This window comes from Prionailurus viverrinus, chromosome A2 (assembly GCF_022837055.1).
Source record: "Prionailurus viverrinus isolate Anna chromosome A2, UM_Priviv_1.0, whole genome shotgun sequence".
NCBI classification, from domain to species: Eukaryota; Metazoa; Chordata; class Mammalia; order Carnivora; family Felidae; genus Prionailurus; species Prionailurus viverrinus.
In genome coordinates, this window is record NC_062562.1 from 94032593 (window position 1) to 94047116 (window position 14524).

Below are 14524 nucleotides of genomic sequence, written 5' to 3' on the forward strand. Positions count from 1 at the left end.
GGTCTCATAACACATTACTCTCTCAAGCCTGCATCCTTGGAGTAGCAACTAGTATAGGAACAGTGGGCAGAACTTAACATTCAAAAATAGTCTTTTAGAAGAAAGGTATAACTAGAATTCCACTGACAACTGCCAAAGAGTTAGCATGGAGAGTTTCAGAGTCTTAATATAAATTACCATACCAACCCATTCTAACTTTGATACACACACGTGAGCATTTAAACTAAACTGGAACCATTTGACAGTCTATCTCAAAGTTTCTCCAAAAGTAACTCTGCTTTCCTATTAGAAATTTATTTCATGAGGTTGAAGTGAAAATACACCCCCTCCCAACTCCTGTATTTCCTTTTGCACCCCGGGTGCAGGAAGTGGACCACAGCCAGAACAAATCATTCAGACTATTCCATTTCTCAAAAAATGGTTCAAAGAAGGTACATGGCCCAGGGGAGACCCATAAGAGGCCATCTATGATGTTCCTCTGAGGTCACTAGGTATAAGAACCCTAAAACTTAAAGCTGCTGGCAGAGAGCTAGCCTACAAATGAATTCAGTCTAGTACAGAGAAAAACTAAACTATGGAAGAATAAGAAACATAATATAATTTGAGGGCATGGATCCAGTTGTGTCTTAATTTTGCATTTTTAATTATGTGGGTCAATAAATATATATTTTACTTAAGGATGTTTAACAAGAAAAGTTCTGATAAATATAGTCCTACAAGTATAATCTCTATGCAGAGATTTTCATATATTTTGATTCACTGCTGTATCATCAGTATCTATAATGGTACCTTAGCTCTAAAAGGCATTCAAAAAACATTTGAAATAATACCTCCAGTGTCCATGGCTTCTCTGTCACCATGGTTAAAATCTGTGAAGAAAGTCAAGCAAGATCTCTGTCACAAAGCCCAAAAGAGCTACTATGCACTGTAATATCAGTTATCGCATTAATCTTAATAACACAGGAGATAGTCATTATTATAAATTAGGAAATTGAACTCAGAGAGGTTAATTAATTTGTCCAAGGTCATATAGTAAATGTTGGAGCTGGGATTGAAGCCCAGGTGTTCCATCTGACTCTAATGTCTACACATGCTCCTAAAATTACAATATTACACTTTTTTTTGAGAATATTTTTTATCAATATCCCTATTGATACATTTGACACAGTAGGGCAATGTTAACTCAGCTCTTTATTTTTTAATAAAAATTTCAAAGAACAAAAGTTCAAATATCTTACCAAATCAGCAGCAAGTATAGGAAGGCTGTTAAATAGATTATTAGACTCACCACTTGCTGTTAAAACCTGTCTTAATCAATTTGGGCTGATATAAGAGAATACTAGATTGGATAGTTTAAATGGAAAATATTTATTTCTCATAATGCTGAAGACTGGGAAGTCCAAGACCAAGGTGTTGGCAGACCCAATCTCTAGTGAGAGTCCACTTCCTGGTTTGCAAATGGCTGTCTCTTCAAAGTGGAAAACAGAATACCAATAAACTCCAGATTCTGGGTTAGTACTACTTAAGACAGAACCAACCAGAACAGAACTAGAGGAAGAGACAAGGGGCTTCAGGGTAAAATAGAAAATAGTGCAGTCTTGGGCCAGAAAGGTCTCAGAAATTTCCCACAAATAACTACTTCCAGAAGGAGAGGGCCTTAGAGTAAATAGAAACCTCTAGAGCAACCCCCCTGAATAAACAGGATAGTATTGCTAAGGTAGTAAGAGCACTAAAGAGATACAAAATCTTGATGAGTGCTGCCAAACAACTTACAAAGTGAGTCCCTCACTTTGTCATTTAAAGGCTATGAGGAGATGTGGAAAACACAAAACTGAAGGTATAAGCCTTGCTACATGATATTGGGCTCTGAAGGCCAGTGACTGGAAAGGAGAGTGTATATTTTCTTTTTTTCTTTTTAATGTTAATTTATTTATTTTGAGAGAGAGAAAGACAGAGCTCACATCAGTGGAGGAGAAGCAGAGGGAGGGAGAGAGAGAATCCCAAGTAGGCTCTGCAGCTGTCAGCAGCTGACAGCTGCAGAGCCCAACGTGGGGCTTGACCTCACGAAACAGGAGATCATGACCTGAGCTGAGATCAAGCATCAGATGCTTAAACAACTCAACTATGCAGGTGTCCCAATATTTTCAATACATGACTCTAGCTAGAGGAGAGAAGCCTTGAATAAAGCCCTTTTCCAATTCAAATCCATCCTAAAATAACCTCTCATCACGAGTTCAGGAAAATCCACTCGATTCAAAATGCATAACATAAAATCAATTTGGTCTGGTTCCATAAAAGCAGAGGATGAAAATAAGTAACTAAATTTTCCAACAACTGATAAAAACTTGTAAAAAAAATTTGTTTTGAAGCAGATGAAAATTTTAATATCGTATTCCTAAATAAACTAAAAAAAAACACTCCTTCAGAAGCAATAGCAATTATGAAAAAACACAAAACAGAAATAGAGGAGCAGCAGAAAGCTGCCCACAGCAGAAAGAACCGGAAGGATATGCAGAACTCAAGGAAGAAATTGAGTTTCTTTTTTTTTTTTTTAGAAATAAAGACAAAATTATAAAGAACACAACAGAAAATAGGCACCACAGAAAAAAAACACTAATTAACTGAGTATAAAAAAGAGAAATATGAATGAAATGAAACATATATTGAAAAAGAGAAGAAAGGTTTAGAGGGAAGTGGATAGACACAAGAGAGAAGCAAAGGCGATCCAACATGTATTTGGATCGCTAAAATTAAAAATAAAAATCATGGAATAAAGAAATATTTGAAACTTTAATTAAGAAAATTATCTGTGCATTAAATAATAATGATAATAATAATAATAATAATAACAATAATAATAATAAAGGCATTGAATAAAGAACATATATCCTGAAATGGTACACTATGTGCCTGGGAAAACATCCAGACCAACACAAAGATTTTTCCCAGTAAAATTATAAATCAAACAGAAAGATTATTTGGGCATTTAGCAAACAAATCAAGACACTCATAAATGATAGAAAATGAGAGTGGCATCAAGTTTCTCAGTGCTACATCAACACCAGCAAACAGAAAGAAATACCTACAAGTTACTCCAAAAAAAGAAAGTTAAGATAGACATTTTATTTTCACCTAAGCTTTCTTTTAGGTATATGGGCAATGGTTTTCTAAACATTAAGGAGCCCAGAGAGAATTTCACCAATTGTCCTTTCTTGGGAATCTATTATAGAGTAATCTCTATACAATGAAGAAATTATTGGAGAAACTTTGCTAGAAGGAATGATGATGCACAATAATTATATTAAACAATAAAATCAAGACTAAACTATGGGGATTGGGGTGAAAGAGTAGCATAGAAATGTTAAATATGATCTGGCAATATAAACACAGCACAAAATAGAGTGATGTCAGCAAGGCAAAGGGATAGAGGTTTCCAGCCTTCATGCTTCCATAGAAATACCATTTTGACAGCCAGATATGAACGAAAATGCTTTCATAAGAGCACTGGAATCCAGGTGAGAGATTACAGCAAACAAGAAACACAGAAATGAGAAGAGAAACACTGAAGAGACACCGAGAAAGACAATTTAATTTTATCTGCATCACCTCTCCTTCAGAAGTGCACAGCGCAGTGCCAAGAGAGATCCCTTTGGCCTGGGAGTTCTCTTACAGGAGAAGGAGAGCAAAATGAGCATCCAAATTTACCAAAGACCAGAGCTCCAGCCCCACTCCCACAGATAACAGCACCTAGCCCACCCACCTGCAGATACCAACACCAGTCCCATTCATGGCACCTGGCCCACCCACAGACCACAACATCAGACACTCCTGTGAACCCTGGCACCATGCCCACCCATTTGCAAACTCCAACATCAGGCCTGCTTACAGGCCAGCAGCAAGCCTACACATGTAACTCTACCAGCTGGCCTAGTAAGAATTCCTGGATGGGCTAACTGGTAAAGGTTTTGGCATGTCAAAACCAGCATGTACAGATGGGGGGGGGCAGGAATTACTTTTTCAAATGTTTAGCTATCAAAGCAAAGCTACAAAGATCATGAAAAATCAAGGAAACTATTAAAGGAACAAAATAAAGCTCTAATTATCAAACCTAAAGAAATGAAGATCTGTGAACAGCCTGAAGAGAATTCATAAAAATTGCCTTAAAGAATGAGGTACATGAAAACACAGGCATGCAGTGAAATGAAATAAGGGAACAATACATGTGTAAAATGAGAAGTTCAACAAAGAGATAGAAACCATAAAAGAGAACCAAACATAAATTAAAGAGCTAAAAAATATGATGATTAAAGTACAAAATTCAATATAGAATTGCAACTACACACCTGATCAATCAAAAGAATAAATGAGGTTAAAGATAAATAATTTGAAATTACAGTCAGAGGAACAAAAAGAAAAAATATACAAAAGAGTGAAAGAAGCCTATGGAAGTTATAGGATACCATCAACACAATCTATATGCACATTATGGGAGTTCCAGATGATGTAGAGAAAGAGTAAGGGGTATAATCTTATTTAAAGAATTAAAAACTAAAAATTTTCCAAATCTAAAAAAAGAAATAGGCATCCAAATTCATAAAGCCTAAAACTAAAGAAATCTATAATGATACACAATAAATTTAAATTGAAAAGAGTCAAAGACAGAGAATTTTGAAATCAGGAAAAGTGATTCATCACGGACAAAGAAACCCCCACAAGACTATCAGTGAATTTCTCAGCAGAAGCTTTACAGCCTGTAAAAAAGTGGGATGATATATTCAAAGTACTAAAAGAAAAAAAATGCTAATCAAGAGTACTATACCTGGAAAAACTATCTTTTAAATATGAGGGAGAGATAGTCTTTCCCAGAAAAACAGAAACCGAGGTAGTACATCAAAATTAAATCTGCCTTATAAGAAATGTTAAAGTGATTTAAGTTAAAATGAAAATACATTAAAGAGAAACATGAAAGTATAAATATCACCGGGAAAGGTAAATAGATAGACAAATACAGAATAATGCAATACAGTAAGAGTCATGAATAAATCACTTTAACCCCAGTATGAAAATTCAAATACAAAATTATTAAGACTAACTATGACCACAAAAATTGGTTAATGAATACACAATATGAAAAACAGTAAATTCTGACATCAAAATCATAAAGTGGGGGGAGGTGGGGTTTTTTTTCAATAAAACAAAAAAAAGGGTCATATTTATTTTATATGTCAGATATCAATATATGTATCTTTCACACATTCATTTTATAGTTATATAAATTTTTTTAATTCCCTTTTTCTTACAAGTGTAAGATATAGGACTTTAAATTTTTATTTTAGAATATAAATTATCAGCTAAATAAATAGAGGCTACTCACTGCATAGAAATGGATTGTCACTGTGAGAGAACTTGTAGAGCTTTGTATGCAATTGAAGTTAAATTGTTATCAGCTTAAATGAGACTTCTAACAGACATTTTATGCAAGCCTCACAGTATTGATGAAAAAAACCTATAGTAGATACAAAGTGAAAACCTGTAGTAGATACAAAAAAGGTAGAGAAAAAAGTGAAAATATCAAATCACAAAGAAGGATAGCAAAAAAGTAAGTAAGGAACAAAAGAACAGTGAAACAGACAAAACAATTAACAAAAAGACAAGATTAAAACCTTACATAACAATAATTACATTAAATATAAATGGATTAAACTAATCAATTAAAGACATTGAGTGGCTGAATGGATTTTAAAAAACAAGATCCAAAGACATGCTGTCTGCAAGAGACCCACTTTAGACTTAAGGAAAAAACTAGGCTGAAAGTAAAAAGATGAAAAAAGATATTCCGTGCAAATGGTAACCAAAAGAAAGCAAGGATATACTTTTATCCTTTATACTTTTATCAGATAAAACAGACTTTATGTACAGAAGGTCCTTACCTCATGATTAAAGGGTCAATTCACCAGAAAGGCAGAATATAAATATGTATGAACCCAACATCAGAGCACCTAGGTATATAAAGAAAACATTAACTGATAGGAAGGGAGAAACTGCAATGCAATAGCAGTAGGAGACTTCTACACCCCATTCAGGCTACTGCACAGATCATCAAGACAGAAAATCAGTAAGGAAACAGCAGACTTGAATACTGACCAAATTGATCTAACAGACATATACAGAACATTCCACCCAATGGCAGTAGGATACATATTCTTCTCAAGCACACATGTAACTTACTCCAGATTAGATCACATGCTAGGTTATAAAACAAGTCTTAACGAAATTTAAGAAGCCAGAAATCATTCCAAGTATCAAATGTTGGCAAAAATGTAGAGAAACAGGAACCCTTGTACATCATTAGTAGGAATGTAAATTGGTATCTCAAAGAGATATCTGCCTTTCCATGTTCACTACATCATTATTAATAATAGCCAAGCCACAGAAGCACCCTAAATATCCACTAGGAGATGAATGTATTTTCAAAAAGTGGTGTACACATACAATGGAATACTAGACAGTCTTTTTTTTTTAGATTTTACTAATTTTTCTGATGTCCTTTTTATTTTTTTTAAATATGAAATTTATTGCCAAATTGGTTTCCATACAACACCCAGTGCTCATCCCAACAGTACCCCTCCTCAGTACCCACACTCCCCTCCCTCCCACCCCCATCGACCCTCAGTTTATTCTCAGTTTTTAAGAGTCTCGTGGTTTGGCTCCCTCCCTCTCTAACGTTTTATTCCTTCCCCTCCCCCACGGCCTTCTGTTAAGTTTCTCAGGATGCACATAACAGTGAAAACATATGGTATATCTTTCTCTCTATGACTTATTTCACTTAGTATAACACTCTCCAGTTCCATCCATGTTGCTACAAAAGGCCATATTTCATTCCTTGTCTTTGCCACACAGTATTGCATTGTGTATATAAACCACAATTTCTTTATCCATTCATCAGTTGATGGACATTTAGGCTTTTTCCATAGTTTGGCTATTGTTGAAAGTGCTGCTATAAACATTGGGGTACAAGTGGCCATATGCATCATTTCCTGTATCCCTGTATCCCTTGGTTAAATTCCTAGCAGTGCTATTGCAGGGCCATAGGGTAGATCTATTTTTAATTTTTTGAGGAACCTCCACACTGTTTTCCAGAGTGGCTACACCAATTTGCATTCCCACCAACAGTGCAAGAGAGTTCCCGTTTCTCCACATCCTCGCCAGCATCTATAGTCTCCTGATTTGTTCATTTTAGCCAGTCTGACTGGCATGAGGTGATATCTCAGTGTGGTTTTGATTTGTATTTCCCTGATGAGGTGTGACGTTGAGCATCTTATCATGTGCCTGTTGGCCTTCTGGATGTCTTCTTTAGAGAAGTCTCTATGTTTTCTGCCCATTTCTTCACTGGATTATTTGTTTTTTGGGTGTGGAGTTTGGTGAGTTCTTTATAGATTTTGGATACTAGCCCTTTGTCTGATATGTCATTTGCAAATATCTTTTCCCATTCCATTGGTTGCCTTTTAGTTTTGTTGATTGTTTCCTTTGCAGTGAAGAAGCTTTTTATCATCATTAGGTCCCAATTGTCCATTTTTGCTTTTAATTCCCTTGCCTTTGGAGAAGTGTCAAGTAAGAAATTGCTGCGGCTGAGGTCAGAGAGGTTTTTCCCTGCTTTCTCCTCTAGGGTTTTGATGGTTTCCTGTCTCACATTCAGGTCCTTTATCCATTTTGAGTTTATTTTTGTGAATGGTGTAAGAAAGTGATCTAGTTTCATTCTTATGCATTTTGCTGTCCAGCTCTCCCAGCACCATTTGTTAAAGAGACTGTCTTTTTTCCATTGGATATTCTTTTCTGCTTTGTCAAAGATGAGTTGGCCATACTTTTGTGGGTCCAATTCTGGAGTCTATTCTATTCCATTGGTCTATGTGTCTGTTTTGGTGCCAATATCATGCTGTCTTGATGATTACAGCTTTGTAATAGAGTCTAAAGTCTGGGATTGTGTTGCCTCCTGCTTTGGTCTTCTTCAACATTACTTTGGCTATTCGGGGTCTTTTGTGGTTCCATACAAATTTTAGGATTGCTTGTTCTAGCTTTGAGAAGAATGCTGGTGCAATTTTGGTTGGGATTGCATTGAATGTGTAGATAGCTTTGGGTAGTATTGACATTTTGACAATATTTATTCTTCCAACCCATGAGTACGGAATGTTTTTCCATTTCTTTATATCTTCTTCAATTTCCTTCATAAGCTTTCTATAGTGTTCAGCATACAGATCTTTTACATCTTTGGTTAGATTTATTCCTGGGTATTTTATGCTTCTTGGTGCAATTGTGAATGGGATCAGTTTCTTTACCTATCTTTCTGTTGCTTCATTATTAGTGTATAAGAATGCAACTGATTTCTGTACATTGATTTTGTATCCTGCAACTTTGCTGAATTCATGTATCATTCTAGCAGACTGTTGGTGGAGTTTACCGGGTTTTCCATGTATAATATCATGTCACCTGCAAAAAGTGAAAGCTTGACTTCATCTTTGCCAATTTTGATGCCTTTGATTTCCTTTTGTTGTCTGATTGTTGATACTAGAACTTCCAACACTATGTTAACCAACAGTGGTGAGAGTGGACATTCCTGATCTCTGGGGGAAAGCGCTCAGTTTTTCCCCATTGAGAATGATATTAACTGTGGGCTTTTCATAAATGACTTTTATGATGTTTAAGTATGTTACTTCTATCCCGACTTTCTTGAGGTTTTTTATTAAGACAGGATGCTGATTTTTGTCAAATGCTTTTTCTGCATCGATTGACAGGATCATATGGTTCTTTTCTTTTCTTTTATTAATGTGATGCATCACATTGACTGATTTGCGAATGTTGAACCAGCCCTGCATCCCAGGAATGAATCCCACTTGATCATGGTGAATAATTCTTTTTATATGCTGTTGAATTTGACTTGCTAGTATCTTATTGAGAATTTTTGCATCCATATTCATCAGGGATATTGGCCTATAGTTCTCTTTTTTTGCTGGGTCTCTCTCTGGTTTAGGAATCAAAGTAATACTGGCTTCATAGAATGAGTCTGGAAGTTTTCCTTCCCTTTCAATTTTTTGGAAAAGCTTTAGAAGGATAAGTATTATCTCTGCTTTAAATGTCTGGTAGAATTCCCCAAGGAAGCCATCTGGTCCTGGACTCTTATTTATTGGGAGATTTTTGATAACTGATTCAATTTCTTTGCTGGTTATGGGTCTATTCGAGTTCTATTTCTTCCTGTTTGAGTTTTGAAAGTGTGTGGGTGCTTAGGAACGTGTCCATTTCTTCCAGGTTGTCCAGTTTGTTGGCATATAATTTTTCATAGCATTCCCTGAGAATTGCTTATATTTCTGTGGGATTGGTTGTAATAATTCCATTTTCATTCATGATTTTATCTGTTTGGGTCATCTCCCTTTTCTTTTTGAGAAGCCTGGCTAGAGGTTTACCAATTTTGTTTATGTTTTCAAAAAACCAACTCTTGGTTTCATCAATCTGCTCTACAGTTTTTTTAGATTCCATATTATTTATTTCTGCTCTGATCTTTATTATTTCTCTTCTTCTGCTGTCTTTGCTGTTCTGCTTCTATTTCCTTTAGGTGTGCTGTTAGATTTTGTATTTGGGATTTTTCTTGTTTCTTGAGATAGGCCTGGATTGCAGCGTATTTTCCTCTCTCAGGACTGCCTTCACGGCATCCCAAAGCATTTGGATTGATGTATTTTCATTTTCATTTGTTTCCATACATTTTTTTTTTAATTTTTTAATTTTTTAAATTTTTATTTTTTTTTTCTGAAATTTATTGACAAATTGGTTTCCATACAACACCCAGTGCTCATCCCAAAAGGTGCCCTCCTCAATACCCATCACCCACCCTCTCCTCCCTCCCACCCCCCATCAACCCTCAGTTTGTTCTCAGTTTTTAACAGTCTCATGCTTTGGCTCTCTCCCATTCTAACCTCTTTTTTTTTTCCTTCCCCTCCCCCATGGGTTCCTGTTAAGTTTCTCAGGATCCACATAAGAGTGAAACCATATGGTATCTGTCTTTCTCTGTATGGCTTATTTCACTTAGCATCACACTCTCCAGTTCCATCCACGTTGCTACAAAAGGCCATATTTCATTTTTTCTCATTGCCACGTAATATTCCATTGTGTATATAAACCACAATTTCTTTATCCATTCATCAGTTGATGGACATTTAGGCTCTTTCCATAATTTGGCTATTGTTGAGAGTGCTGCTATGAACATTGGGGTACAAGTGGCCCTATGCATCAGTGCTCCTATATCCCTTGGATAAATTCCTAGCAGTGCTATTGCTGGGTCATAGGGTAGGTCTATTTTTAATTTTCTGAGGAACCTCCACACTGCTTTCCAGAGCGGCTGCACCAATTTGCAAACCCACCAACAGTGCAAGAGGGTTCCCGTTTCTCCACATCCTCTCCAGCATCTATAGTCTCCTGATTTGTTCATTTTGGCCACTCTGACTGGCGTGAGGTGATACCTGAGTGTGGTTTTGATTTGTATTTCCCTGATAAGGAGCGACGCTGAACATCTTTTCATGTGCCTGTTGGCCATCCGGATGTCTTCTTTAGAGAAGTGTCTATTCATGTTTTCTGCCCATTTCTTCACTGGGTTATTTGTTTTTTGGGTGTGGAGTTTGGTGAGCTCTGTATAGATTTTGGATACTAGCCCTTTGTCCGATATGTCATTTGCGAATATCTTTTCCCATTCCGTTGGTTGCCTTTTAGTTTTGTTGGTTGTTTCCTTTGCTGTGCAGAAGCTTTTTATCTTCATAAGGTCCCAGTAATTCACTTTTGCTTTTAATTCCCTTGCCTTTGGGGATGTGTCGAGTAAGAGATTGCTACGGCTGAGGTCAGAGAGGTCTTTTCCTGCTTTCTCCTCTAAGGTTTTGATGGTTTCCTGTCTCACATTTAGGTCCTTTATCCATTTTGAGTTTATTTTTGTGAATGGTGTGAGAAAGTGGTCTAGTTTCAACCTTCTGCATGTTGCTGTCCAGTTCTCCCAGCACCATTTGTTAAAGAGACTGTCTTTTTTCCATTGGATGTTCTTTCCTGCTTTGCCAAAGATGAGTTGGCCATACGTTTGTGGGTCCAGTTCTGGGGTTTCTATTCTATTCCATTGGTCTATGTGTCTGTTTTGGTGCCAATACCATGCTGTCTTGATGATGACAGCTTTGTAGTAGAGGCTAAAGTCTGGGATTGTGATGCCTCCTGCTTTGGTCTTCTTCTTCAAAATTCCTTTGGCTATTCGGGGCCTTTTGTGGTTCCATATGAATTTTAGGATTGCTTGTTCTAGTTTCGAGAAGAATGCTGGTGCAATTTTGATTGGGATTGCATTGAATGTGTAGATAGCTTTGGGTAGTATTGACATTTTGACAATATTTATTTTTCCAATCCATGAGCAGGGAATGTCTTTCCATTTCTTTAAATCTTCTTCAATTTCCTTCATAAGCTTTCTATAGTTTTCAGCATACAGATCCTTTACATCTTTGGTTAGATTTATTCCTAGGTATTTTATGCTTCTTGGTGCAATTGTGAATGGGATCAGTTTCTTTATTTGTCTTTCTGTTGCTTCATTGTTAGTGTATAAGAATGCAACTGATTTCTGTACATTGATTTTGTATCCTGCAACTTTGCTGAATTCCTGTATCAGTTCTAGCAGACTTTTGGTGGAGTCTATCGGATTTTCCATGTATAATATCATGTCACCTGCAAAAAGTGAAAGCTTGACTTCATCTTTGCCAATTTTGATGCCTTTGATTTCCTTTTGTTGTCTGATTGCTGATGCTAGAACTTCCAGCACTATGTTAAACAGCAGCGGTGAGAGTGGGCATCCTTGTCGTGTTCCTGATCTCAGGGAAAAAGCTTTCAGTTTTTCCCCGTTGAGGATGATGTTAGCTGTGGGCTTTTCATAAATGGCTTTTATGATCTTTAAGTATGTTCCTTCTATCCCGACTTTCTCAAGGGTTTTTATTAAGAAAGGGTGCTGGATTTTGTCGAAGGCCTTTTCTGCATCGATTGACAGGATCATATGGTTCTTCTCTCTTTTTTTGTTAATGTGATGTATCACGTTGATTGATTTGCGAATGTTGAACCAGCCCTGCATCCCAGGAATTAATCCCACTTGATCATGGTGAATAATTCTTTTTATATGCTGTTGAATTCGATTTGCTAGTATCTTATTGAGAATTTTTGCATCCATATTCATCAGGGATATTGGCCTGTAGTTCTCTTTTTTTACTGGGTCTCTGTCTGGTGTAGGAATCAAAGTAATACTTGCTTCATAGAATGAGTCTGGAAGTTTTCCTTCCCTTTCTATTTCTTGGAATAGCTTGAGAAGGATAGGTATTATCTCTGCTTTAAACGTCTGGTAGAACTCCCCTGGGAAGCCATGTGGTCCTGGACTCTTATTTGTTGGGAGATTTTTGATAACCGATTCAATTTCTTCGCTGGTTATGGGTCTGTTCAAGCTTTCTATTTCCTCCTGATTGAGTTTTGGAAGAGTGTGGGTGTTCAGGAATTTGTCCATTTCTTCCAGGTTGTCCAATTTGTTGGCATATAAGTTTTCATAGTATTCCCTGATAATTGTTTGTATCTCTGAGGGATTGGTTGTAATCATTCCATTTTCATTCATGATTTTATCTATTTGGGTCATCTCCCTTTTCTTTTTGAGAAGCCTGGCTAGAGGTTTGTCAATTTTGTTTATTTTTTCAAAAAACCAACTCTTGGTTTCGTTGATCTGCTCTACAGTTTTTTTAGTTTCTATATTGTTTATTTCTGCTCTGATCTTTATTATTTCTCTTCTTCTGCTGGGCTTAGGCTGCCTTTGCTGTTCTGCTTCTAGTTCCTTTAGGTGTGCTGTTAGATTTTGTATTTGGGATTTTTCTTGTTTCTTGAGATAGGCCTGGATTGCAATGTATTTTCCTCTCAGGACTGCCTTCGCTGCGTCCCAAAGCGTTTGGATTGTTGTATTTTCATTTTCGTTTGTTTCCATATATTTTTTAATTTCTTCTCTAATTGCCTGGTTGACCCACTCATTCGTTAGTAGGGTGTTCTTTAACCTCCATGCTTTTGGAGGTTTTCCAGACTTTTTTCTGTGGTTGATTTCAAGCTTCATAGCATTGTGGTCTGAAAGTAAGCATGGTATAATTTCAATTCTTGTAAACTTATGAAGGGCTGTTTTGTGACCCAGTATATGATCTATCTTGGAGAATGTTCCATGTGCACTCGAGAAGAAAGTATATTCTGTTGCTTTGGGATGCAGAGTTCTAAATATATCTGTCAAGTCCATCTGATCCAATGTCTCATTCAGGGCCCTTGTTTCTTTATTGACCGTGTGTCTAGATGATCTATCCATTTCTGTAAGTGGTGTATTAAAGTCCCCTGCAATTACCACATTCTTATCAATAAGGTTGCTTATGTTTATGAGTAATTGTTTTATATATTTGGGGGCTCCGGTATTCGGTGCATAGACATTTATAATTGTTAGCTCTTCCTGATGGATAGACCCTGTAACTATTATATAATGTCCTTCTTCATCTCTTGTTACAGCCTTTAATTTAAAGTCTAGTTTGTCTGATATAAGTATGGCTACTCCAGCTTTCTTTTGGCTTCCAGTCGCATGATAAATAGTTCTCCATCCCCTCACTCTCAATCTAAAGGTGTCCTCAGGTCTCAAATGAGTCTCTTGTAGACAGCAAATAGATGGGTCTTGTTTTTTTATCCATTCTGATACCCTATGTCTTTTGGTTGGCGCATTTAATCCATTTACATTCAGTGTTATTATAGAAAGATACGGGTTTAGAGTCATTGTGATGTCTGTATGTTTTATGCTTATAGTGATGTCTCTGGGACTTTGTCTCACAGGGTCCCCCTTAGGATCTCTTGTAGGGCTGGTTTAGTGGTGACAAATTCCTTCAGTTTTTGTTTGTTTGGGAAGACCTTTATCTCTCCTTCTATTCTAAATGACAGACTTGCTGGATAAAGGATTCTTGGCTGCATATTTTTTCTGTCTAGCACCCTGAAAATCTCGTGCCAATTCTTTCTGGCCTGCCAAGTTTCAAAAGAGAGATCAGTCACGAGTCTTATAGGTCTCCCTTTATATGTGAGGGCACGTTTACCCCTTGCTGCTTTCAGAATTTTCTCTTTATCCTTGTATTTTGCCAGTTTCACTATGATATGTCGTGCAGAAGATCGATTCAAGTTACGTCTGAAGGGAGTTCTCTGTGCCTCTTGGATTTCAATGCCTTTTTCCTTCCCCAGTTCAGGGAAGTTCTCAGCTATTATTTCTTCAAGTACCCCTTCAGCACCTTTCCCTCTCTCTTCCTCCTCTGGGATACCAATTATGCGTATATTATTTCTTTTTAGTGTATCACTTAATTCTCTAATTTTCCCCTCATACTCCTGGATTTTTTTATCTCTCTTTTTCTCAGCTTCCTCTTTTTCCATAACTTTATCTTCTAGTTCACCTATTCTCTCCTCTGCCTCTTCAAGCCAAGCT